The following is a 20746-nucleotide window of genomic DNA, read 5'->3' on the forward strand; positions in this document are numbered from 1 at the left end:
CACACAATATACCTTTGGAGCTGCCACTAATATCAGGTTGTTAAATTACAATACCCTGATCCAAGATACTTTTCTCTTATAACATTGACAGGGAAAAAAAGTGCATCCAGTGCTACAGAAGAAGAAAATCAGGAATGAGATTGTCAATGTTTCACATTCTTAAGGATACATTAAGGAAAAATGGAGGGAGACCCTCAATGTTATACAAAATTACATATAAGAGGTTGTGAGGGGAAGGGGAAAATAAACAAGGAGGGAAATGAAGTACAGTAGATGGGGTAGAGAGAGAAGATGAGAGGGGAGGGGAGGGGAGGGGAGGGAGGATAGTAGAGGATAGGAAAGGTAGCAGAATACAACAGTTACTAATAGGGCATTATGTAAAAATGTGGATGTTTAACTGATGTGATTCTGCAATCTGTATTTGGGGTAAAAACGGGAGTTCATAATCCACTTGAATCTAATGTATGAAATATGATATGTCAAGAGCTTTGTAATATTTTGAACAACCAATAAAAAAACACAAAAAACAGAAAAAAGAGAGAAACAAATTAAAATATGTGAAATCAAAATTAAACCAAAGAGAACACATAAGAGACAATCTCCAAGTATCTTAAAATATGTTCCACCTCTCATTCTGAGGCAATTACTACTTTTTCCCTTGTGAGGTTTTTTCATGCAAATCTATTAAGTAGGGCTAAACTTTCACCCCAGCTCCTAGGAAATGTTCCGTGATTAAGACTAATTGACTAGAATTTGAAAACAAAACTCATTCAGTGACTACTACTGCAACAAGTGGTAAATGAAGATTTCTCATTTGTTATTTTAACATTTTAGCTAAATCAAAATTGTCAGTAGGGTTATCCTCTTAAAATTATACATATCTCCACACCTCTGGCTCTAATATTTTCTGTTAGTGCATTTCCCTGCAATGCACTATGAAAACTCAGTTGTTGTTTTCTAGAACTCTGGACTGAGGTGTTCTGGTATTTTAAAATCAATAAAAAAATTTTTCTTTCTGAACATAACTACTATTTTTTTAAAAAATGAGTTTGACCTAACTATGTTAAACTGACAGGCTTTTGCAGGCTAAATCCTCATCTTCCACAGTCAATAAAAAAAGCAGAAAGTGAAAAAAAGCGCTGGAATCATCACCTCACGTAAAGATATGGAGCTAAACACCAGAAAAAGTCTGGTAATGAAGTGGAAAGAGACTGTCACAGGTGCCAAGGGACAAGAAGAGCAGGCAAGGAGTAATGAGAGATTGGGAGACAAAGTGCTAATTTTCATGATAAGCACTGTAAATAATTTGGCCTTAAGACTATGTCCCATTATTACCTTGATAAAAAAAATTAAATAAGAGATTAAAAGTAGGCAAAAAAAAAAACCCCACAATCCAGTGATAAAATATAGGATAAAGGATGAAATAAAAACCTTTTCTAAAAGCCATAGACAAATTTACGTGTCCTTCTTAGCATCTATAAAACGGAAGACTGACTATGAAGCAATCACAAGTCAACAAAATCTGCAGATCGATTATCTCCAATGAGCATGAAATGACTATCGAGGGAGAAGAGGAACAAAGCTGCCACTATCTGTACTTCAGAAATGCAGCTTTGGAAGAAGTTCCAGGTGTGACATTCCATGAAAAAAGAAAAGAAAAAAGATTATCTTCTGACATTTAAAGTTTCTGATACACGGAAATAAAAGAGACACAAGCAAAAAGGAAAAACTACATTTTCCATCCAGAAATATAAAAATAAGCACAGGTGTTGAGCCAATTCTTTTAACTGAGTTTATTGTGTTGTTAGAGCAAAGATGCACTAAGGGGATAAAAACATTCCTGGTATTGACTTCCAAAGCCAGCTGGGAACACAATGATGTAAAAAATCATTTGTGTTAAGAAAAAAAGAAAAAAGAAAAAGCAATAGAAAACAACGTTTATTACAGCAAAAAAGAAAAAGAAGAAAGAAAAAATTTCAATTTTAATGGTCACGAGGACTTAAACCCCCAAAATCTAATTAGTCAATGTGGGAGCACTAAAAGATTCCTAAAGTGATGTGCAGGGAGGGCTGTGCTAGACTCCTCTGGGAAGGGAAGTCAGGGGGTTGTGAAAGCTCACTGCAGAAGAAAGGCCATGCCTTCTCCAGCAGGGGGAAGAACTGACAGACAGCACAAAAGAGAAACCAGAGAACACTAGTAGGTATCCATGAGGACAGAGATGAAAGGCCAAGAAAAGAAGTAACCTAACAGAATGTGAACCCCAAAAGGAAAAGGAGACACAGTGCTGGTCCTCTGGGAGCAGGAAATGCTTATGGGGTTTTTATTTCAGAGGACAAATCTGGATCCTTCAGTGCTCACGGGATCTTGGGACTGAAGTGTTGAGTACTCCTGAGGGGACATTCTGGGCTATTAATAGTCCAACCCTGTGTGCTGGAAAGAGACGTGGGAGGGAAAAGGGCAAAGGAGAGAGCTGCCTTGGAACTATTTTTAGAATTTAAAAGATCCAAATGGAAAATGTACGTTAGTCTACAGAAAGATTCTTGGAGAACTCACCAATCAACTCCCCCACGGCTGGAGGTTGACAGCCTAACACATGATCTCGCAACAGAGCAGTGTGTCTCAGGCTGGCTCTTGGCTCTACCTAGAAAGCTCATGCTGCTGATCCCTCATCCCTTCTAGGTGAAGCCCACCTACACCCTATTTAACCTAGTGCTCGCCTTTCCCCCCTTGGACATTCCTGTTCCCATTCCTCTGCTTCATTTCTTGGTACTTCCTAGACCTACTACCTCCACTACACAAGGAACCTATGGAGTTATCATGTTTACTGTTTAATTTCTGTCTTTTTCAGACATAAATAAGTTCCGGGGGCGTTTTCTGGTGTTTTCTTTTTCCTTTCTTCTTCTCAGTGAACAAAGTTTCCAGTTCAGTGTTCTACCTGGGACCAGCATCACCCTGAGGGCTCTTAAGTGCTTCCCGGGGAGGTGGAGCCTGAATCGAGTCATGCACAGAGAGAGGGCAACTCCCACCAGAGGAAACGCCACTGGAGCAGAGGGCGGGAAGATCACAGTGTGTACACTGGGACCAACAAACATTTTAGCACCTGCAAGTGGCAGCAGCTGAGACTCAAGATGCAGACACAGATAGAGTCAAGCCTTTTGTGCATGTGACACAATAATAGGTCGCGGGAAGCCACCGAAGAGCTAGACAATTGGGCTCAGAGTGACTGTCTAGATTTACATTTTTGTTTTTATAGTACCTATGGCAGGTCTCCCAGATTCATAAAAAACAAGCCTGAGTCTAAGAAAGCCCCAAGGATCATTTTCCTTCCTGACCACATTAAACTCTAGCACTTCATTAAAAAATAAAATCCTCTCTGCACAGGATGCTTACTGGGGAATGTCTCATGAACTCCTTTGATTAGTATGGGAGGCAAGTGTGGGCGGATGGGAACTAACCCAAGTAAATAAAAATACCAGAGCTCTGGCCCTAATGCCAACTCACCACCAACTCCTAGAGAATGGCATACATTTAATAATATCTGCTCATTCCTATTTTGCAAATTTAATGTTGTTACTCAATTTGTCCTATTTCAATTATATTTAATTGCTTGTCAGAAACGGATTTGACTCTCAACAGCATCACACATGTAATCATTTCACCACTCTCTACCTCTCAATTAGACATAAAAGAAAACCTGCATTTCCCAACCACCTGGTGAACATTAATGATAAGGTAATTAGACTCCAATGAGTTGTTTTGTATACAGAGATACAAAGTGGCATTTGGTTTTAAGTTTCTAATGTCATGTGATTTACATATGAGCCATCTTCAATGAGTATAACATAATCTAATTGGTATTTTCTGTTTTAATGACTTTATATTTTCATTGAAAACAGTTTTATTTCCAGACAATAACAAGTACTGGTGAGGCTAGGAAGAAACTGAGACCCTTCTGTATTGCTGGTGAGAAGAAAAAATGGTGCAGCCACTTTGGAAAAGAGTTGAGCAGTTCTCAAAAGGTTAAACAGAGTTACCATATGATCCAGCAGTTGCACCCCTGGGTGTAGACACAAGAGAGCTGAAAACACATCCACATCAAATCATGTGCATGAATGTTCATAGCAGCATTATAATAGCCAAAAGGTAGACATAATCCAAATATCCTTCATCTGGTAAAGGGATAAAAAAAATGTGGTACATCTATACAGCAGGATCTTCCCCCCCTCCCTTTTTTGGTACTAGGGACTGAATTCAAGGGCATCTTACCATTGAGCTACATCCCCAAACTTTTTTATTTTTATTTTGAGACAGGGTCTTATTAAGTTACTGAGGCTGGTCTTGAACTTGCAAGCTTCCTGCCTAAGCCTCTCGAGTCTCTAGGATTACAAATGTGTGTCACCATGTCCAGTTATACAACAGAATCTGATTCAGCAATGAAAATGAATGAAATACTGATATATGCTACAACATGGATGGATCTTAAAAACATGCCCAGTGAAACAAAAGCAAATCGTGTATGATTCCATTACTGTGAATGTACAGAACAGGCAAGACCAGAGGGACAGAAAGTAGACGGGTGGTTGCTTAGGGCTAGGGATTGGGGAAGAACTAGTAGTTGCTCATGGGGATTTCTTCTGGGGTAACCAACGTGTTCTAAAACTAGGTAGTGATGGTGGTTACACAATTCTATAAATACACTAAAAACTGCTCACCTGTGTATTTTAAAGGGGTGACTTCGAGGTGTGAATACTATCTCAATAAAGTTACTCTTAAAGTAAAATAATAATGTTCTTTATCTACATCAAATCTTCCAGGTAATGTTTCTTTTCTAGCCTCTGCACATCTGCAGAGTGATAACTCACCCCTTTGGCTGCCAATGTTTAGCAACAAGGTGGGGCTCCCCTTCTGAGTTTCTGGAGCACTTCACACTCCTGTCCGGACTTGTCTTGATACACTGTGACCATCCACCTGTCTCCTTATTAAATTGTGAGTTCTCCCAAAGTTAAGCTCAGACCCTAATCATTTTAAATCCTCTATAGTACCTGGCCAGGCATACATAGAAAACACTTAATAAATGGCAGTGAATAATAATTATAGGAAGAAATGCTTTTAAGATTAAAGACAACTGTGTGGGATTCCAAAAAAGAACACAGCAAATTATACAAATTTTCCCAAATCTGTTTATCCTAAATTGACGTAAGTATGATATTCTGGTTATTTCTGGATTATTTGCAGATTACAAGTTATTTTTTTTAGCAGTTTGGTTTTTGTTTTGTTTTGTTTTGTGGTTCTGGGCATTGAACCTAAGGAGACACTTTACCACTAAGCTACATCCCTAGACTTTTTTATTTTGAGATAGGGTCTAAGGGGTTGAGACTGGCCTTGAACTTGTGACTTTCCTTTCTCAGTCTCCCTAACTGCTGGGATTAGAGGCATGTACCACGATGCCCAGCTTGATACAGTTTCTGTCATCTAGTCTGTGCTGTTTCAGTCTACTGTTGGTGTTTCTCAATAGCAAATATTCTTTCCTCTCCCTAAACAAGAAACTGATCTCACTGAAAGGGGGTGGTCCAGGTTTACCCTACTTCCCTCCATTTCCACATCACACCCAGGAAAGTAACTCCACAGGACACTGTTTCAAAATTACTGTCACTCAGTCATTACAATTCAAGTATCACTACTGGTTCTCAGACTTGCCTAAAACTAGTGGCTTCACAATGTCAATATGTCATGATTCTGTGGGTTGGAAATTTCTCCTGCAGGTGCCACCTGGAGTTCTTCCTGAGGCTATAGTCACCTGAAGCTTGGGTGGGGCTGGTGGTCCACAACGGTCTCACTCACATGCCTGAGATCACTGCTGTCTGCTGTCTGGGGCACCTGGTTTCTCTCTACAGGGTTGCTAATAGCACAGAAGATTGGACTGGGCTTCTTCAAAGCAAAGTGATGAGTGTTCCCAGTGGGCAGATCGGAAGCTGCAAGATACCTTTAAGGCGTAGGCTCTAGGATGCTTCTGTCCAATCAACTCTCTGCAATGACGGAAATGTTCCAAAACCACACTGTCCAATATGGTTCCTCTAGTTGAATGTGGGTATTTGATACTTGACATATGGCTAGTACCACAGAGAAATAAATTATAAATCTTACTGTAAGTAATCTAAATTTAAATCTAAATGGCTGCACATGGCTAAAGTTACCATTGTTGACAATCAAAGCTGCACGGTTTGCACATCACTTCTGTCGTTTTCTATTGCTTGAAGCAAGTCATAAAACCAGCACAGATTCAAGAGGAAGGAGAAATGTACTCCATCTCTTGATGACAGAAGCAACAGTGTCCCTCTGCAAAAATATCTGGATGCTGAAAGCTAAGAGAGGGGGAGGAGAAAGATGTAGGATTGGTAACATTTTGTGTAAGTGGTCAGGAAAGGCACCTTAAAGACAGTGCAGTGTGAAGAAAGAGAAGAGAGGAAGGCTGAGGGAAAGGAAGATGCCAAGCCCCTGAGGAAAGTCCAAGTGTGTCCAGTTTAGAGGCTGGTGCTGTTAGAGCTGAGAATGTGAAGAATAAGAGTCACAGCTTTTGTAAAATGTTTTATATCCTGAAAGTCGGAGCCAGGGCAGGAAGAGTCTTTGTGGTTGACAGGAGCAGCACCTAGAAACCAAACACTTCTTCATACAGCCAAACACCTGGCTATTTTCCTACTCAAGGCATGGCCACTGAGTTCAAAGTGCAGCAACCTCTCACAAGGCTTGTGCGTGTTCCATTTGCTATGGTTTAGATGTGGCTTGTCCCCAACAAAACCCATATTTAAATTTGGTTACTGACATAGCAATGTTGAGAGATGGGGCCTTTACAGGAATTAATGTCTTTATTGCCAAACTGAAACAACTCTCACAGGATTGGATTAGGTCTCAGAAGGTTCATACTTGGGTTTGCTGTCTGGTCCCTCTTCGACACATTTGCCTTCTGTGTTCTGGCAGGAGTTGAAGCAGCATGAGGCCCTCAGCAGATGCAGCCAACCAATCTTGGACATCCCTGTCTCCAGAACCGTGAGCTAAATAAACTTCTATTCTTCGTGAATTACCCACTCTCAACTATTCTGCTATTGCAATAACAACAACAACCACAAAAATGGACCAAGACATTACTCTACAAATACACAGAAGTACCCTATCACTCTCCCAGGCAGGCACATGTAAACTGAAGCCTTGTCCTACAAACAGAAGACATATAGTAAGTGTAACAAGAAGAAAGAAGCACAATAAATTCAAAAAGGAAAACAGATGCTGGGCATGGTGGTTCAGTCCTGTAATCCCAGCCTGAAGCAGGAGGACCACAAGTTCAAGGCCAGCCTGGGCAATGTAGCAAGATTCTGTCTCAAAATAAAATAAAATTTTAAAGTAATGGGGTATTTGGGAGTGGTAGAGTGCTGGCCTGGCATGGGTGAGGTTCTGGAATCAATCCCCAGACCACTAAAAAAAAAAAAAAGTAAAAATTTGAAAAAATATTTATGGAAAATAGCAATTGTACTTTCTAACATACATGCGCAGGCTGGAGCTGTAACTCAGTGGCAGAGCACTTGCCCAGCATGCACAAGGCCCCAGGTTCATGCCCCAGTACTGAAAAAAAAAAAAGAATTAGAAGAACAACACAACAACAAAACCCCTGCATCTTCTGAGGTGTATAGTAGAGTGGGAAAAATTCCAGACACCTCTACAGTCACAAATAATAAATGAAGAGTACAATAATTATTTTGTGTCCATGAAAAAAGTTAGACTTTTCTCTCATCCTATGGGGCTATAAAATTGCATAATAGATTTTTCAACAAAGACTTCTACTAATATAAAAAATTTAAAACACAATCTCATACAACATATAAAATATATGGTAGGCATAAGAAGAGATGATACTTAATAAGCTCTGGTCCTACTCTGTAAGAAACTTGCAGTATAAACAGGGAGGAGAGAATGCCATCCAGGGCAAAGAGCCACAGCTCTTGAAGAGGGGCACTGAGGACCCCATTATGTACAATATACAAAGCAAGAAGGGAGGTGCATGAACTTCTTAAAAACAATGAACAATTGAAAAATAAAGTGGAATTAGATGAACAGGAGCTAAGGAAAATGCAATTCAAGATGCCAGAATATACAAGAGTAATCTAGCCCGTGTTCTTATGCCTGCTGTGCACCTTCTTTCTGCTCATTTAAACTAAATGGAATATCAGATGAATAAAGACCTGATTGTAAATATCAAAATTTAGCTACTAAAGTCACTGTTTTCATTCTAACAGCCCAACATCCCCTATTTAAGAGCAATCACCCTTCCTCCTGTCCCAAATCCCTGATTCCCATACCCAGGGTGCTCTTTAGTGACTGCTGGTGCTCCTGTGAGTTTCAGGCAGCAGAATAAATTGCTGCTTATACAACCTTTAATACCTACAGAGATTCTCAATTATCCTTTAATGGTCTAAGAACACTTCTCCCCACCTGCTATAACATAGCGGGAAGAACATGGGATTAAGGGATAAGGAGGTGTGCAGAGCGACTGGCATGGCTTAAGTCAGAAACCCTTGCACGTCAATCAGCTGCTCTTCATTTTCAACACGAGCATAGCATCAGTTTGGTGTAATGGCTGAGCTGCTGCCAAGAAAGCAGCACTAATATCAGTTATTCCTGGCAGTGCTGACATGGACAGGACCCTGCAAGTCTCTCCATAAGAAAACAGGATGTAAGAGAAGCTGGAGGGAGGAGGAGAATCCCTGTTATCCCCTTCTGTCCTAAACCAGCAACTTGTCATTCTGGACGGAGGACATGGGAGAAGAAATGCAAATATGTGAGTCTACTAAATCCTGGGTACCATCCTCCATCTTTACATTACAGTAAGTGTAATGTAAAGTGGCTCCTTGTGGAGCCCACATCTGAGGCCAGAGCCCTGACTTTGGGGGTCCTGACTAACCAGGTTCACCAATAAAGAAACCTCATGGTGAGGAGCAGGAAATTCTTTGGCCACACTGGGAAGGCAAAGTGAGAACCGGCATCTCAGCCCTGTCTTTGGGGAGCTGATGGGAGGTTTAGGTTTAAGTAGAGGAAGAATTGGAGTAGGGGAGTAGAGGTGGTGCGTAATTAAGCAGTCTTAATCAGACTGATGATTCTCAGTTCTGGTTTCCTGAGGTGGCTCCAGAGATGTCCTCATCATTTGAGAGGCAATTTCCATTTGTTGCTCAGGATATTTGTCCATCAGTCCAATGATCCTGGAAAGGAAGCAATGACAGGAGCCTTCTCGGCACCATCAGGAGTCAGAATCAGGATGCTGTAAACTTGCCTCAGTCTCCAAAAGGTAGGTTATGTAAATTCAGGGCTAATAAATCTTGTATTACAAGTTTTTAGAGAAATACTCCTTAAATGGTCAACATGCCTACGCACACACCTGAGCAGGCACCTAACCAAAGTTTAGGGCAACTAAGGAGACAGGTACAAGAACGAAGGCAAAGATGCCAAGCTTTACCCTGCTTTTGGTTACCTGTGGGCATCTGCAGGCCTAAGAATAAATGCTCCTAGCCGAGGTAGCATAAGTCCCTGTTACTCTCTCTTCAGTCTAAAACCATCATGCCAATCATCTGTTTATCAAGTTCTCAAGTTGGCTCAGATGCACTTTTCTTAAAATTTTCTGGGTCATGATATTAAAATTATACATTGCTAGTCCTCAGAATCCTCCAATGGTTTCCTGTTTCACTTAGAATAAATTCTAAACTTCCTACCAATATCTGGACTTGCCTTGCTTTCTAGGCTCTTCTCCTAATACACTATAATTTCCAGCTTCAAGTTCTCTTAGCAGCTAAGCTTTTCCCTCCTCAAGGCCTTTGAAATCCAGAAAGTCTTGCTTCAAGTCTTCCATGGCTGCTGCTTCTCATTGGATTTCGGCATGAAGTTCAGCTTTGAATGGATGAATGAAGAAATGGATAAACTACCTAAAAGAAAATTTGGGGGCCTCAGAAGCCTTAGTTAGAAGGGAACCAAGGAAGGAAAACTCCTAGGAAATGGAAACAGGTCATACATAATAGGCTGTGGAAGAAAACAGTGGGGAGACTCTAACCAGGGGAGGAGGGAAGGAGTCAGCTCCTGACAGACCTTCAGAGAAGTTATTTCTCAGACAGTAAGTCTTCCTGCTTTCTCAGCAATCTCACTGACTGTCACTGGCAAAAGTCAAATCAACAAGGGTCACCCCTCTTGACCTGTTAGCAACCTGCTCCAATGTCACCTGCAACACCAGGACAGCCCTCCACTGGACTTCCTGTGCTGGGGACCCTCCTGCACTGGAGCATTCACCAACCCTCCTGCCCTGGTCACTTGGCAGACCTCACTACTATGCCAGACTGAGCCCTAACATGTGTGCCCCAGAGCACATGATGGACACTCAATTATATTTTTTTTATGAAAGGATGAAGTGTTTAAAATACTGTTTTGTGGCACAATAAAACCAGATAAAGATTTACAACCAAGAGCCTTGTGCTACTATCAGATTTGCACTAGTACGTAGGCATGGCCATATCCCAGGGCTTGCCCCTTAACTTCTCTGAATGTTAATAACACCTTCCATTCTTCTTCACACGTGAGACAGCCAATGGGAACATACATTATAATCCGTTCAATGCTACAGAAAAACAAGTTACTATTAAGATGATGCTAATCCAAATATTATCCTCATTCCCAGCTAACATCCAAGATTGAATCCCTTCCAAAGCCTCTATTCACTCATACTTGATGCTATAGTTTGCATAAGTGACTCCCAAAGGGCTTTATACTAAAGGTTTGATTCCCAACTTATGGCACTATTATGAAGTGGTTGAATCTTTAGGACATGCAACCCCATTTTGGAAGGAAGTTAGGTCACTGAGGGCATGACCTTGAAGAAGACATTGGGACCCTGGCCCCCTTATCTCTGTTTTCCTGGCTACTATAGTGAACAGTTTTGATCCACTAGGGCACTCACCACCATGATGTTCTGCCTTATTACAGGCCCCAAACCAGCACAGCCAGTCAACCAACCACGGACCAAAACCTCTGAAACCCTGAGCTAAAAGACACCTTTCCTCCTTTTAAGTTTATTATCTCAGATAATTTTATTACAGCAACTCAAAGCTAACACATTCATCCTCCATTAGCAGGAAAAAATTAAAGTTAGTTAATTTAACTCTTCTCATAGATAAGTTACTTAATTATGGGGAAAAGGGAAGTATCTAATTCTCCAAGATTAAGCCAAAATATTTAGTAAGCAGAAAACTGTGTTGTGCAACTTGAGAGGTTGAGACAGTAGGATCATTAAAGTTCGAGGCCATCCTGGGCAATTTAGTGAGACCGTGTCTGAAAATAAAATTATAGGGCTGTGGATATAGCTCAGAGGTAGAACTCTCCTGGATTAAATCCTCAGTACCACAAAAAGAAAAAAAAAATCTATGTTGCAAAATGCTGATATCACTTTGCATTTTTGAAAACAAATAAATAAATTTGGTCTCTTTTTTGAGCCACTCTGTTCCAGATAGGAAAGCAAAACAAAGTTCTGGGGAGGTGAGAAAGGTCAGCTAGAGCACATTACACACATAGTGAGTTTGAGATAAAGAGCAAATCTGAGTCCCACAAACCAGGGTCAATGTTTTCCCTATCCTTCTGAGCCCAAGAGAGCCAAAAACATCCAAGAAATTCTCTCCTCTTCCCTCTCTCTGAGAGGAAAGAATCTTGAACCAGAAGTCTGGTACCCTGAAATGGCTTTCTAAATTTCTGCACTGCCATGGAATGTCACAATTTCAACAAACACTAACAACACACGGTCGGTCCACAGAAAAGAGGACTGGAAATGAGAAATCACAGATGAGGGTGCAGTGAGGCTATGCTTTCATGGGTTGCTGGAGGCAGAAAATTGGTTCAATCATTTGGGAAAGGAGGTTGGCAATATATCAAGAGTCATTACTTTGGTCATATTGTGTGAAACAAGTATTTCACCTTTGAGGATAGAGCTTAAGAAAATGAAGCCGAACAAGCTACAAGTACAAAAGTGTTCATTACAACATTATTTATGGCTTTAAAAAATTGGAAGCAACTTAAAATATCCAACACCTGGAAAATATTTAGGCTTACTATGGTCTAACCACACCGGGGACCATTATGTAACCTTGAAAAATTATGGTGATAATGACCACATAGCAACGTGAAGAAATGAGCATGGCATAAATATGAGAGAGAAATACGATAAAAACTGTGTTCCCCATTAAAAATGTGAACGGTGGATATGCAAAAGGAAAATCAGGAAAAATAAAAATGTTTGTGGTACAGTGGTAAAATGATGGTCAATTTTTGTTCTTTGTTTTAGCAAATCTGTAATACATTATTTTCAAATTAAAAATAACACTTTTAAAAAAGATAACCCAATGAAACAGGGTTCATTGATCATTAAGGAAATTACTTTTTAAATGTAAAATTTTAATTAATTTATTTTTATTTGATTCATTTTTAATTTTTAATTGAGAAATAAAATGTTGTTTTGAAATATGTATCCATTGTAGAAAGGCTAAATCAAGCTAATTAACATACACATTACCTCACATACTTAATTTTTGTTTGGTGAGAACACAAAATTTTCTCTTTCAGCAATTTGTAAGAATATAAAACATTGTTTTAATAGTCACCATGTTGTATAACAGACCTTTTGAACAGATTACTACTTTTTTTTTCTTTCCAGTGCTAGAGATCAAACCAGGGTCTCTTACATGCTAGACAAGTACCTTACCAATGAACCACAACCCAGAGCAAACAGGAAGGCTTTTTTGGGGGGGAGGTTGGTTGGTTGGTTTGTTTTTTAATGGACAGTGGTTGGGGTGAAGTCTAGGGTCTCATGCATGCCAGGCAGGTAATCTACGACTTAGCTTTCCCCAGACCCCAATGGCAACTTTTAAAGAAACACATTTTTAAGAATTACAAATATTTTACAGGTCTACTTTTATATCTTCAACAATTATAAAAGTTTCCCATTATATTTTACTCTGACAACCTCTATGAAGCTAGATTTATTTATAAGATGTAAAACACAACGTAAGTCACCGAATAACACACCTCCATACGTTTAAGCTATTCACTGGGTTTGTTAGGAATGTTAGCTCATCTAGTTTTCCAAGGTTCAAATTTTGGGGGCTGGGGAGGCACAAACACTGGGTGCATCTGGCAGCATACAGGTAAAATAATAAAGTGTATTTTAGAAGCTATCTCACTAATCAAAGACGTTTCAATCTATTTTCCCTCACATAAGTATTCTTCTTACTCCAGCGTTGAACAATTTAGATGATATTAAGACAGAAAAAGGGGCTGGGGGTGTGGCTCCATTGTAGAGCACCTGCCCGGCACGCGAGGGCCCTGATGAGTTTTCCTATAGTTCAAATAGTTCATATAACTACAACTATTTCAAGCTCTCAAGAAACAAACGTAGCTTATATTTCTAAGTGAGCCATTATATTTGTTAAAGATTCAACCATTTATTTTATTTCTACCATTTAAAGTAGAAATATTTTCAAACTGTAACATTCTTCAGAATATAGAGAAGTAAAGAGGGGTCACTAAGAGGTAAAAAGACCAAAGGAATATTCCTACCTCAAAACTGTTGTTCCCTCCAGGTAGATTTAACTCAGCATTCAACAAGTATTTATTAGCATCTGCTCTATCAGATACAGACAAAGAGACAATAGGAGACAAGTAGTGACGTTAGAAGATGATAATTGTAGGGATGAGAAGGAGGTAGAGCAGGGCAAGAGATCAGAAGCCTCCCCAGGGTGGCAGTGATTCCATAGGACTGTCTGGGTGGGCGCTGTGTGAAGGTGCTTAGAGCAAGCTTCTAAAATCCATGAAGGTGTTAACCACACCGACTCCAGGGACAGAGGACTCTAGGCCTAGGACAGGGAAGGGAACTGTGAGTGAAACCACAGTAGGCGAACAGGGGCTGAAACAGTGTGTCAGAGAAAACAGCAAGAGATGAGATGAGCAAGGTTTGTGCAAGAGGTAGGGCAGACCACACAGGGCCTCATAGGCCATTCTGAGGACTATGACTCTTACTACAAATCCGAGGGAAGCCTCTGCAGGGTTCCATTTATCTTAATAGACACACTCTGGCTGCTGTGCCCAGCATCCCAGAGACAGATGAGTAGTGAGAGGCAGCAGACTCAGAGTCTGTGTTTTGAACAGAGAACCAACAGGATTTCCTAACAGAATGAGGGTGAGAGAAAGATGTTGTTATTGTTGTTGTTGTTGTTATTATTATTATTATTATTATTATTATTATTATTATTATCTTTTTTTTTGGTGATTGTTATTTTTACCTGTCAACTGAAATAGGGAAGCCTGGGTAGAACAAATCTGAAGGGCCAGTTCAGGAATTCAGTTTGGCCATATTAAGTAAGCAATGTCCATTAGAGTCTCAGGGAGAAATGAATAATATATATTTGGGAGTGGTTGGCACAGAGGTGAAATCTAAATCCAGGGAAGGGTGAGCAGGAAGGAACTGGCACAGACTGATCCCTGGTGCATCCCAATTTTAGAGGATCCCGAGGACAGCAGAAGGGACCAGAACAGGAGACTGTGAAGAAGCTACCCGTGAGATGAGAACAAGACCAGGAAAACACAGCACCCTGGAAGTTAGATTAAGAAGCATGCAGAGAAACAGTTAGTGAGACACCAGGAAAAGTGATAACTGAAAATAAACAGATGTGACATGTTAGGAGGAAGGGCAAGTAACTCAGAGTAGGGGCTCTGCGTGGCTGATTCGAGGAAGCAGAAGATGCTCAGTTAAGTATGTTTTCAGGGTCTTTCATTATTCTAAAAGTGTTACGTATGTCAGAGTATATACATGAATGTTTTTGATGCAAACTGGTCTGGCTATACAATTGCAGACCCCAGGGCAACGTGAAACTGCACAGCCCTTTGTCCAAACATTCTGTCCAAGGATCTCAAGAAGGCAGCAGCAGAGCATTCAGCCAAGCACAAATTTCTTCCAAGATAGGGCCTGTGCAACTGCATAGGATGCTCAAGGAGCTGACACTGGCAACACAGGCTCTAAACTATCACAAATTAGAGGCCTTACTGGTACAGCAGGTTTCTTCAGCTTTGGGTTTCAAAAAGCACTTAACTGCTTGTTGGAGAATACAAACAGGAAAAAAAAAAAAACAAAATAAATGATACAAACATAAGGAGAATCTGCTAGAATGTAATTTGCTTTTTTCCCCCAACTTGCTTTAAAAGCTAAATCAGCATATATGGATGTGAAGTCATTATAGCATGACAGCAAAAAAGGGCAGAAGAGTCATTAAGTTTGATAGCACTAATAAAACCACATGAAGAAAGGGGAAAGGAAACAAACTTCATTCCCATTGGTACACAGACAAATAAATAAATATTTTTCATAGTGTTTGTAAAAGTTTTTTGGTTAATGTTCCTAAATGAACAGTTAATGTATACATTCATTTTGGTTCTACCCCACTGACATAAAAAATAATACCTGAATGAGAATACCAAGTATGAATGCTAAAATCAAGACAGGAACCCTCTAGTTTTCTCATAATAATAAGATGGTATTTTTCCTTATATTTGTAAAAATACATGCACACATAAATGTACCCCCTTCCAGCAAATACCTACCATTACCAGGCACTGTACTAGGTGCTAAGCTTGTATATTCTTTCTCTTTCAGCCTCACCCTATGGATAATGAAAAAAGGTGCACTTTCACTCTACTGTGTACTCTCAGACACACAATGGGTATTTTGCAGGTTTTTCTCCCCCAGGAGTCTGGAAAACAGTCTAGTGACTTTTTACTTATTTCAAGGTCTCTTTCACCTCCAAGGTCACTTGCTCTATGGAACCTTTCCCAGTCTTTGCAAGTACAAACGGGCATGATTCATCTCTGCCTCCCTGGCTGTGTCCATGCCCACAACTCCAAGGCTTTTGATATCTACTGTAGTTACTGATTATAAAGTCTGTCTCTGCTCCTAAGCAGTGCATTCTGTGACAGCAAAAAAACATCCTGTAAACTGATATGTGCTCAGTACCCAGCAATGTGACAAACATCAGGAGCAACATAGGCGATTTCAGAGTCAATAAATGAACTACTGGGTTAAATATGTCCAGAAGTCGTTCATTAAGACTGGGATGATTGGTTTTATAGGCTGTTATTTCTTGGTTACAATTGCAGTCCACTCTGAATTTCACCATCAGAGAATGACAGCTATTAGGGCTGCCTCATATCCTCTAAACTTGGATATTCTGTGGGCCTTTGAAGTGAGGTTCCATAGACAGATAGTTTCATCTATCAAGCATAGGAGACAAGGTGAGGTGCAGACAGCTAAGCAGGGTGTGGCAGGTAGGCACAGGCTTGCTTAGACAACTGCGGCCTCAGGCATGCACACAGCAGAAGCTTTACTCATGGACCTTAGAGCTGTGCCTTTGATAAGAAAGACATCAGCACAGGTGAAAAGATTGGAGGGGACCTTGAAAACCAATTTCTTAAAATTTTAGAATGAAGCCATTTGCCACCATACATAAGCCTCCTGACACAGCAAGACCTGAAAATTACAGGCTTCAGGTTGAGTTTCAGATTACTTTCATAGGTGGAAAGCCACACAGACACACCACACACACACACACACACACACACACACACACACACACAAAGCCTGAATTTAATGATGAAGTGTTGTTGTTTTAAAGATAATGTTAGAATTTGTTGTTTTAACAGGTAAGATTTATGATCTTGGCAATTCAGTTTAAGGCCCAAATGTCCTGACTCTTATGTAATAAGATTTGAATATGGGAATGAATTCGGGTTAAGTAAAGGACAGAGTAGCCCTAAGGGAAAGGACACACATAAAATAAATTATACCTGAATGGTGTATTTTAATTATTCTTGGTGATTTCTTTTCTAAAACCAAACTTGCATTTTATCAGAGAAAGTGTGTTAAAGTTCTGATAATTGCACCTACATAACTCAGAATTTACATTGTTATGAAAATAAAGTGAGAATTAAATAATAAAAACTGCTTTTGCATCTTATCCATCTTCAGGTATCTGACAAAAGTAAATGCATAGCATCATATATTAACACTATATACATTGCAGATACTTTATAGGTAATTGTTGATTAAATGGAAATTTCATATTCTTGAGAGCAGAGTTGCATATAAATGACCTCACTTTCTACAAAACTTATAAAATGATACTGAGAATTTGATTTCAGTCATTAGATACGATGATTCAACTTTATCCATTTATTTATTTATTTAGGTACTGGAGATTGAACCTAAGGGCACTTTGCAACTGAGCTAATCCCCAGCCCTTTTTATTTTTAGACAGGGTCTTCCCTAAGTTGCTGAGGCTGTCCTTGAACTTAAGATCCTCCTGACTCAACCTCCTGTGTTGCTGGGATTACAGATGTGCGCCTCCACATCCAGTTTCATTCATTTTTAAAAAGTCATTAAAAATACTACAATATAAAGTAGTATTTTAACATTTGAAGGAATTAAACATGTACCGACATGAGAAAAATAATATGATTGTACTGTTTACCCAACTTGTAAAGACTGGCAAGTGAACCTTGTGTAACTTAACAAATTAATTCTAGATAGAAATAGGGCTAGTTCTATTGTATCAAGCTGTATTAGATGGTAAATAACAGGCATTAATACAATAGTATTTTAATTGAAACAACTTATATATCCTAGAGAGTTTTAAGCAAACTGAAAATGACCAAAGTCATCAAGAGAAGCCCTCAACAACTACAGGAGGAGATAGGAGATCCCATTTACTTAGTGTTTACTGTATGTCAGACCACAGGCCAAACATTTTGCTCACAGAGCCCTATGACACTATCATTATCATTACTAGCATTTAACACACCTGCCTATGTATATACATTAGTAAAGCACTGAAAAAAATATTTATTACTGATATTACTGAAAATATATCAATGCTCTAAGTCAGTGGTTAAAACACCCAAAAGTATAGGCATTTTACTAAATCCAAAATACCGATGTTTCATAATATCATAGTATTGGAGAATGAAATGGTGACAATCCATCCATCACTCATTTCAACATGGATGACAGGTTTGGAGCAGAGACTATGCAGAGAATTTCTTCCAGCTCATCACCCAGGGCTGCTACATTTTTCCAGTGGCATCAACCTCATTAGCTATTTTTTTTTTTTTTGCTTTGTTTCTTGTTATAGAATATTTGTCATGTTTTGGAGCCCAACTGTGCTATGTTTGGTTTGGGTTTTTTATCTTACTATAATTGCTAGATGTTTATAAACTGGAGTACTTTGAAGCATGACCTCACAAAATCATTCTAATTGGAAGTCTCAGAGACTTTACCTAAAAATTAATATGTATATTCCCTTTGGATACAGCCAAAAATCAAGCCCAGAGCTTTTAGGAAAATGAATTATTAAAATATATCATTGAGGGGGCTGGGGATGTGGCTCAAGCGGTAGCGCGCTCGCCTGGCATGCGTGCGGCCCGGGTTCGATCCTCAACACCACATACAAACAAAGATGTATCTGCCGATAACTAAAAAATAAATATTAAAATTCCTCTCTCTCTCCCCTCTCTCACTCTCTCTTTAAAAAAAAAAAAATATATATATATATATATATCATTGAGGTACAGAAGCTGAGCCTTACTGTTTTTAAGCATCAATTTTATCATATAAGGCATTCAGTGAATATTGTGAGTAAATGGATAGATGGATGGATGGATGGATGGATGGATGGACGGACGGACAGATGATGAAATGACTGACAGTGCTATTACCAAAATATAGCTATGAAAAAGTATCAATTCAATTTCATGTACATATAAATGACCAGGATACATATAGGCAAGAATCAAATGACTGAGATTACAACTTCCTATAAACCATTCCTTAAGTTACAGGATGACTGCAAGCATAAATCTGAGACGTGGGTCTCTTAGTAGTTTCCATACTGCGAAAGCAGATGGGACTCAGGATAAAGTCATGAAAACATAAATATAAGATAATGCATATTAATTTTGTTTCTTTATAAATTATGGCAACATTTAGGTATTGATAGCTTTGTAGGCATTTAAACTCATGTTAAACATTTATAATTTGTCTCTTAATTTTTGATAAACTCATCAAAGGCAATACATGCAGAAATGTCCTTAGGCTTGGACTTCCATGATAAGCTGTTTTTTCATTAAAAATAAGAAACAAATTATGTCCCAATCTTTATATTCATTTCTCCAAAATATTGTTGTCTTCATGACTTCATCTATTTTCTTGAGAAGCCTAAAGTATCTTTTAAGCTACCAACTAGTAAGCTAAAATGATAAATTTAAGTTAAAATGCTAAAACTTATAGTGCTCAAACAATGAATTTAAGGAAAAATATAAAATTCAGGCTTATAGCAATTAAAATTAAAAATGTATAAATTCAAAGATAAGTCCAACAGCTTTTGATTATTGAGCACTTACTATATATACTATACTAAGTGTTTTATACTTTCTGATGGCCCCAAACTAAGGACTAAAGAGACTTAATACCCTAAACCCTGATCACAAAGCTAAAAAGTAGAGGAGGTAGGATTGAAACCAGGTCTACTTAATTCTGTGTGCTAAATGACCAACATAAGATGGCTTAAAATATAGGACACTATCCTGTTTTCCAAATGTGAAGAGCAAAAAATAAGTAAAAAATAAGAAAAAAAAGTTCTGCCAACTTGAACATGTAAAGTACTAGTGATAAAGGTAAAATAATCAGATGTCTAAGTATTATTTAAATTCTTCACATGACTGATATCAGGTCTTATTATCACAGGAGCAATTAACAGTTTAACAGCAATTAACAGTTTTCTAGCTCAACTAGTAACTACTCCATATGCATCCAAGGCACCAAGACATACCTTTTTCCACTTAAAAAAGAAAGCTGTCTCAAAACATAGAGCAACCACACACATACCCCATAAGAAATAGTGATTTCAAGGGAAGATGTGAGATAAATTAGAAAATTATCTTTGGGTTACACTGGCTAAAAACTATTAATTAAATTCAAGAAAGGGAATTACTGGACACAAAGCTTTAGCTGAACTAAGACTCCCCAGTGATTACAGCTGGTGATGTTCACCCAAAAAAGTAAATAATTACACGTAGGTATCTCATTTCTTTGAATATTGCCTTAATTATACTATTGCATAATGATTAGCTCTATTACAGTAATGTATGTTTATATTAGTATAAATTAGTATTAATAGCAATTATGTATATTTATAATGATAGAGCTTAAAACATTTCTCGTAGTAGTTGGGAAAGAAAGCTGCTTTTACCAATACACATGGGTTGGTAAAATAATCCACTATCCTACAGCATTTTACAAATTCTAAATGACTGTCATTTACATTAATTCATCTGATTCTCAGAACAATTCTGTGTAAACAAATAGAAGCTGCTTGCTATGGTCTGAATGTTTGCATCCTCCCCACCTCCATTTCATATGTTGAAATCCATCCCAAAGCAACAATGTTCAGAGGTGGGATCTTAGGAAAGTGATGAGCTCATGAGGGAGGGAGCTTCACAAATGGGACTGGTGCCCTGTGAGTCCCTTCCCCCAAGAGCAGCCATGTCTGTGCACCAGCAACAGACCCTCCCTAGACACCAAATCTACCCAGGCCTGCATCTTGGACTTCAGCCTTCCGAAGTCTGAGAAATA

The 20746-nt window shown here is 38.9% G+C and overlaps 1 protein-coding gene across 5 annotated transcripts in view; it reads right to left on the minus strand.

Moving 5' to 3' along the window:
• Utrn (utrophin) overlaps positions 1-20746 on the minus strand; it is a 508059-nt gene that overhangs the window by 116597 nt on the left and 370716 nt on the right. The gene's annotated exons all lie outside the window — the stretch shown is intronic.

The sequence above is a fragment of the Callospermophilus lateralis genome, chromosome 6, assembly GCF_048772815.1.
Source record: "Callospermophilus lateralis isolate mCalLat2 chromosome 6, mCalLat2.hap1, whole genome shotgun sequence".
In the NCBI taxonomy this organism is placed as follows: domain Eukaryota; kingdom Metazoa; phylum Chordata; class Mammalia; order Rodentia; family Sciuridae; genus Callospermophilus; species Callospermophilus lateralis.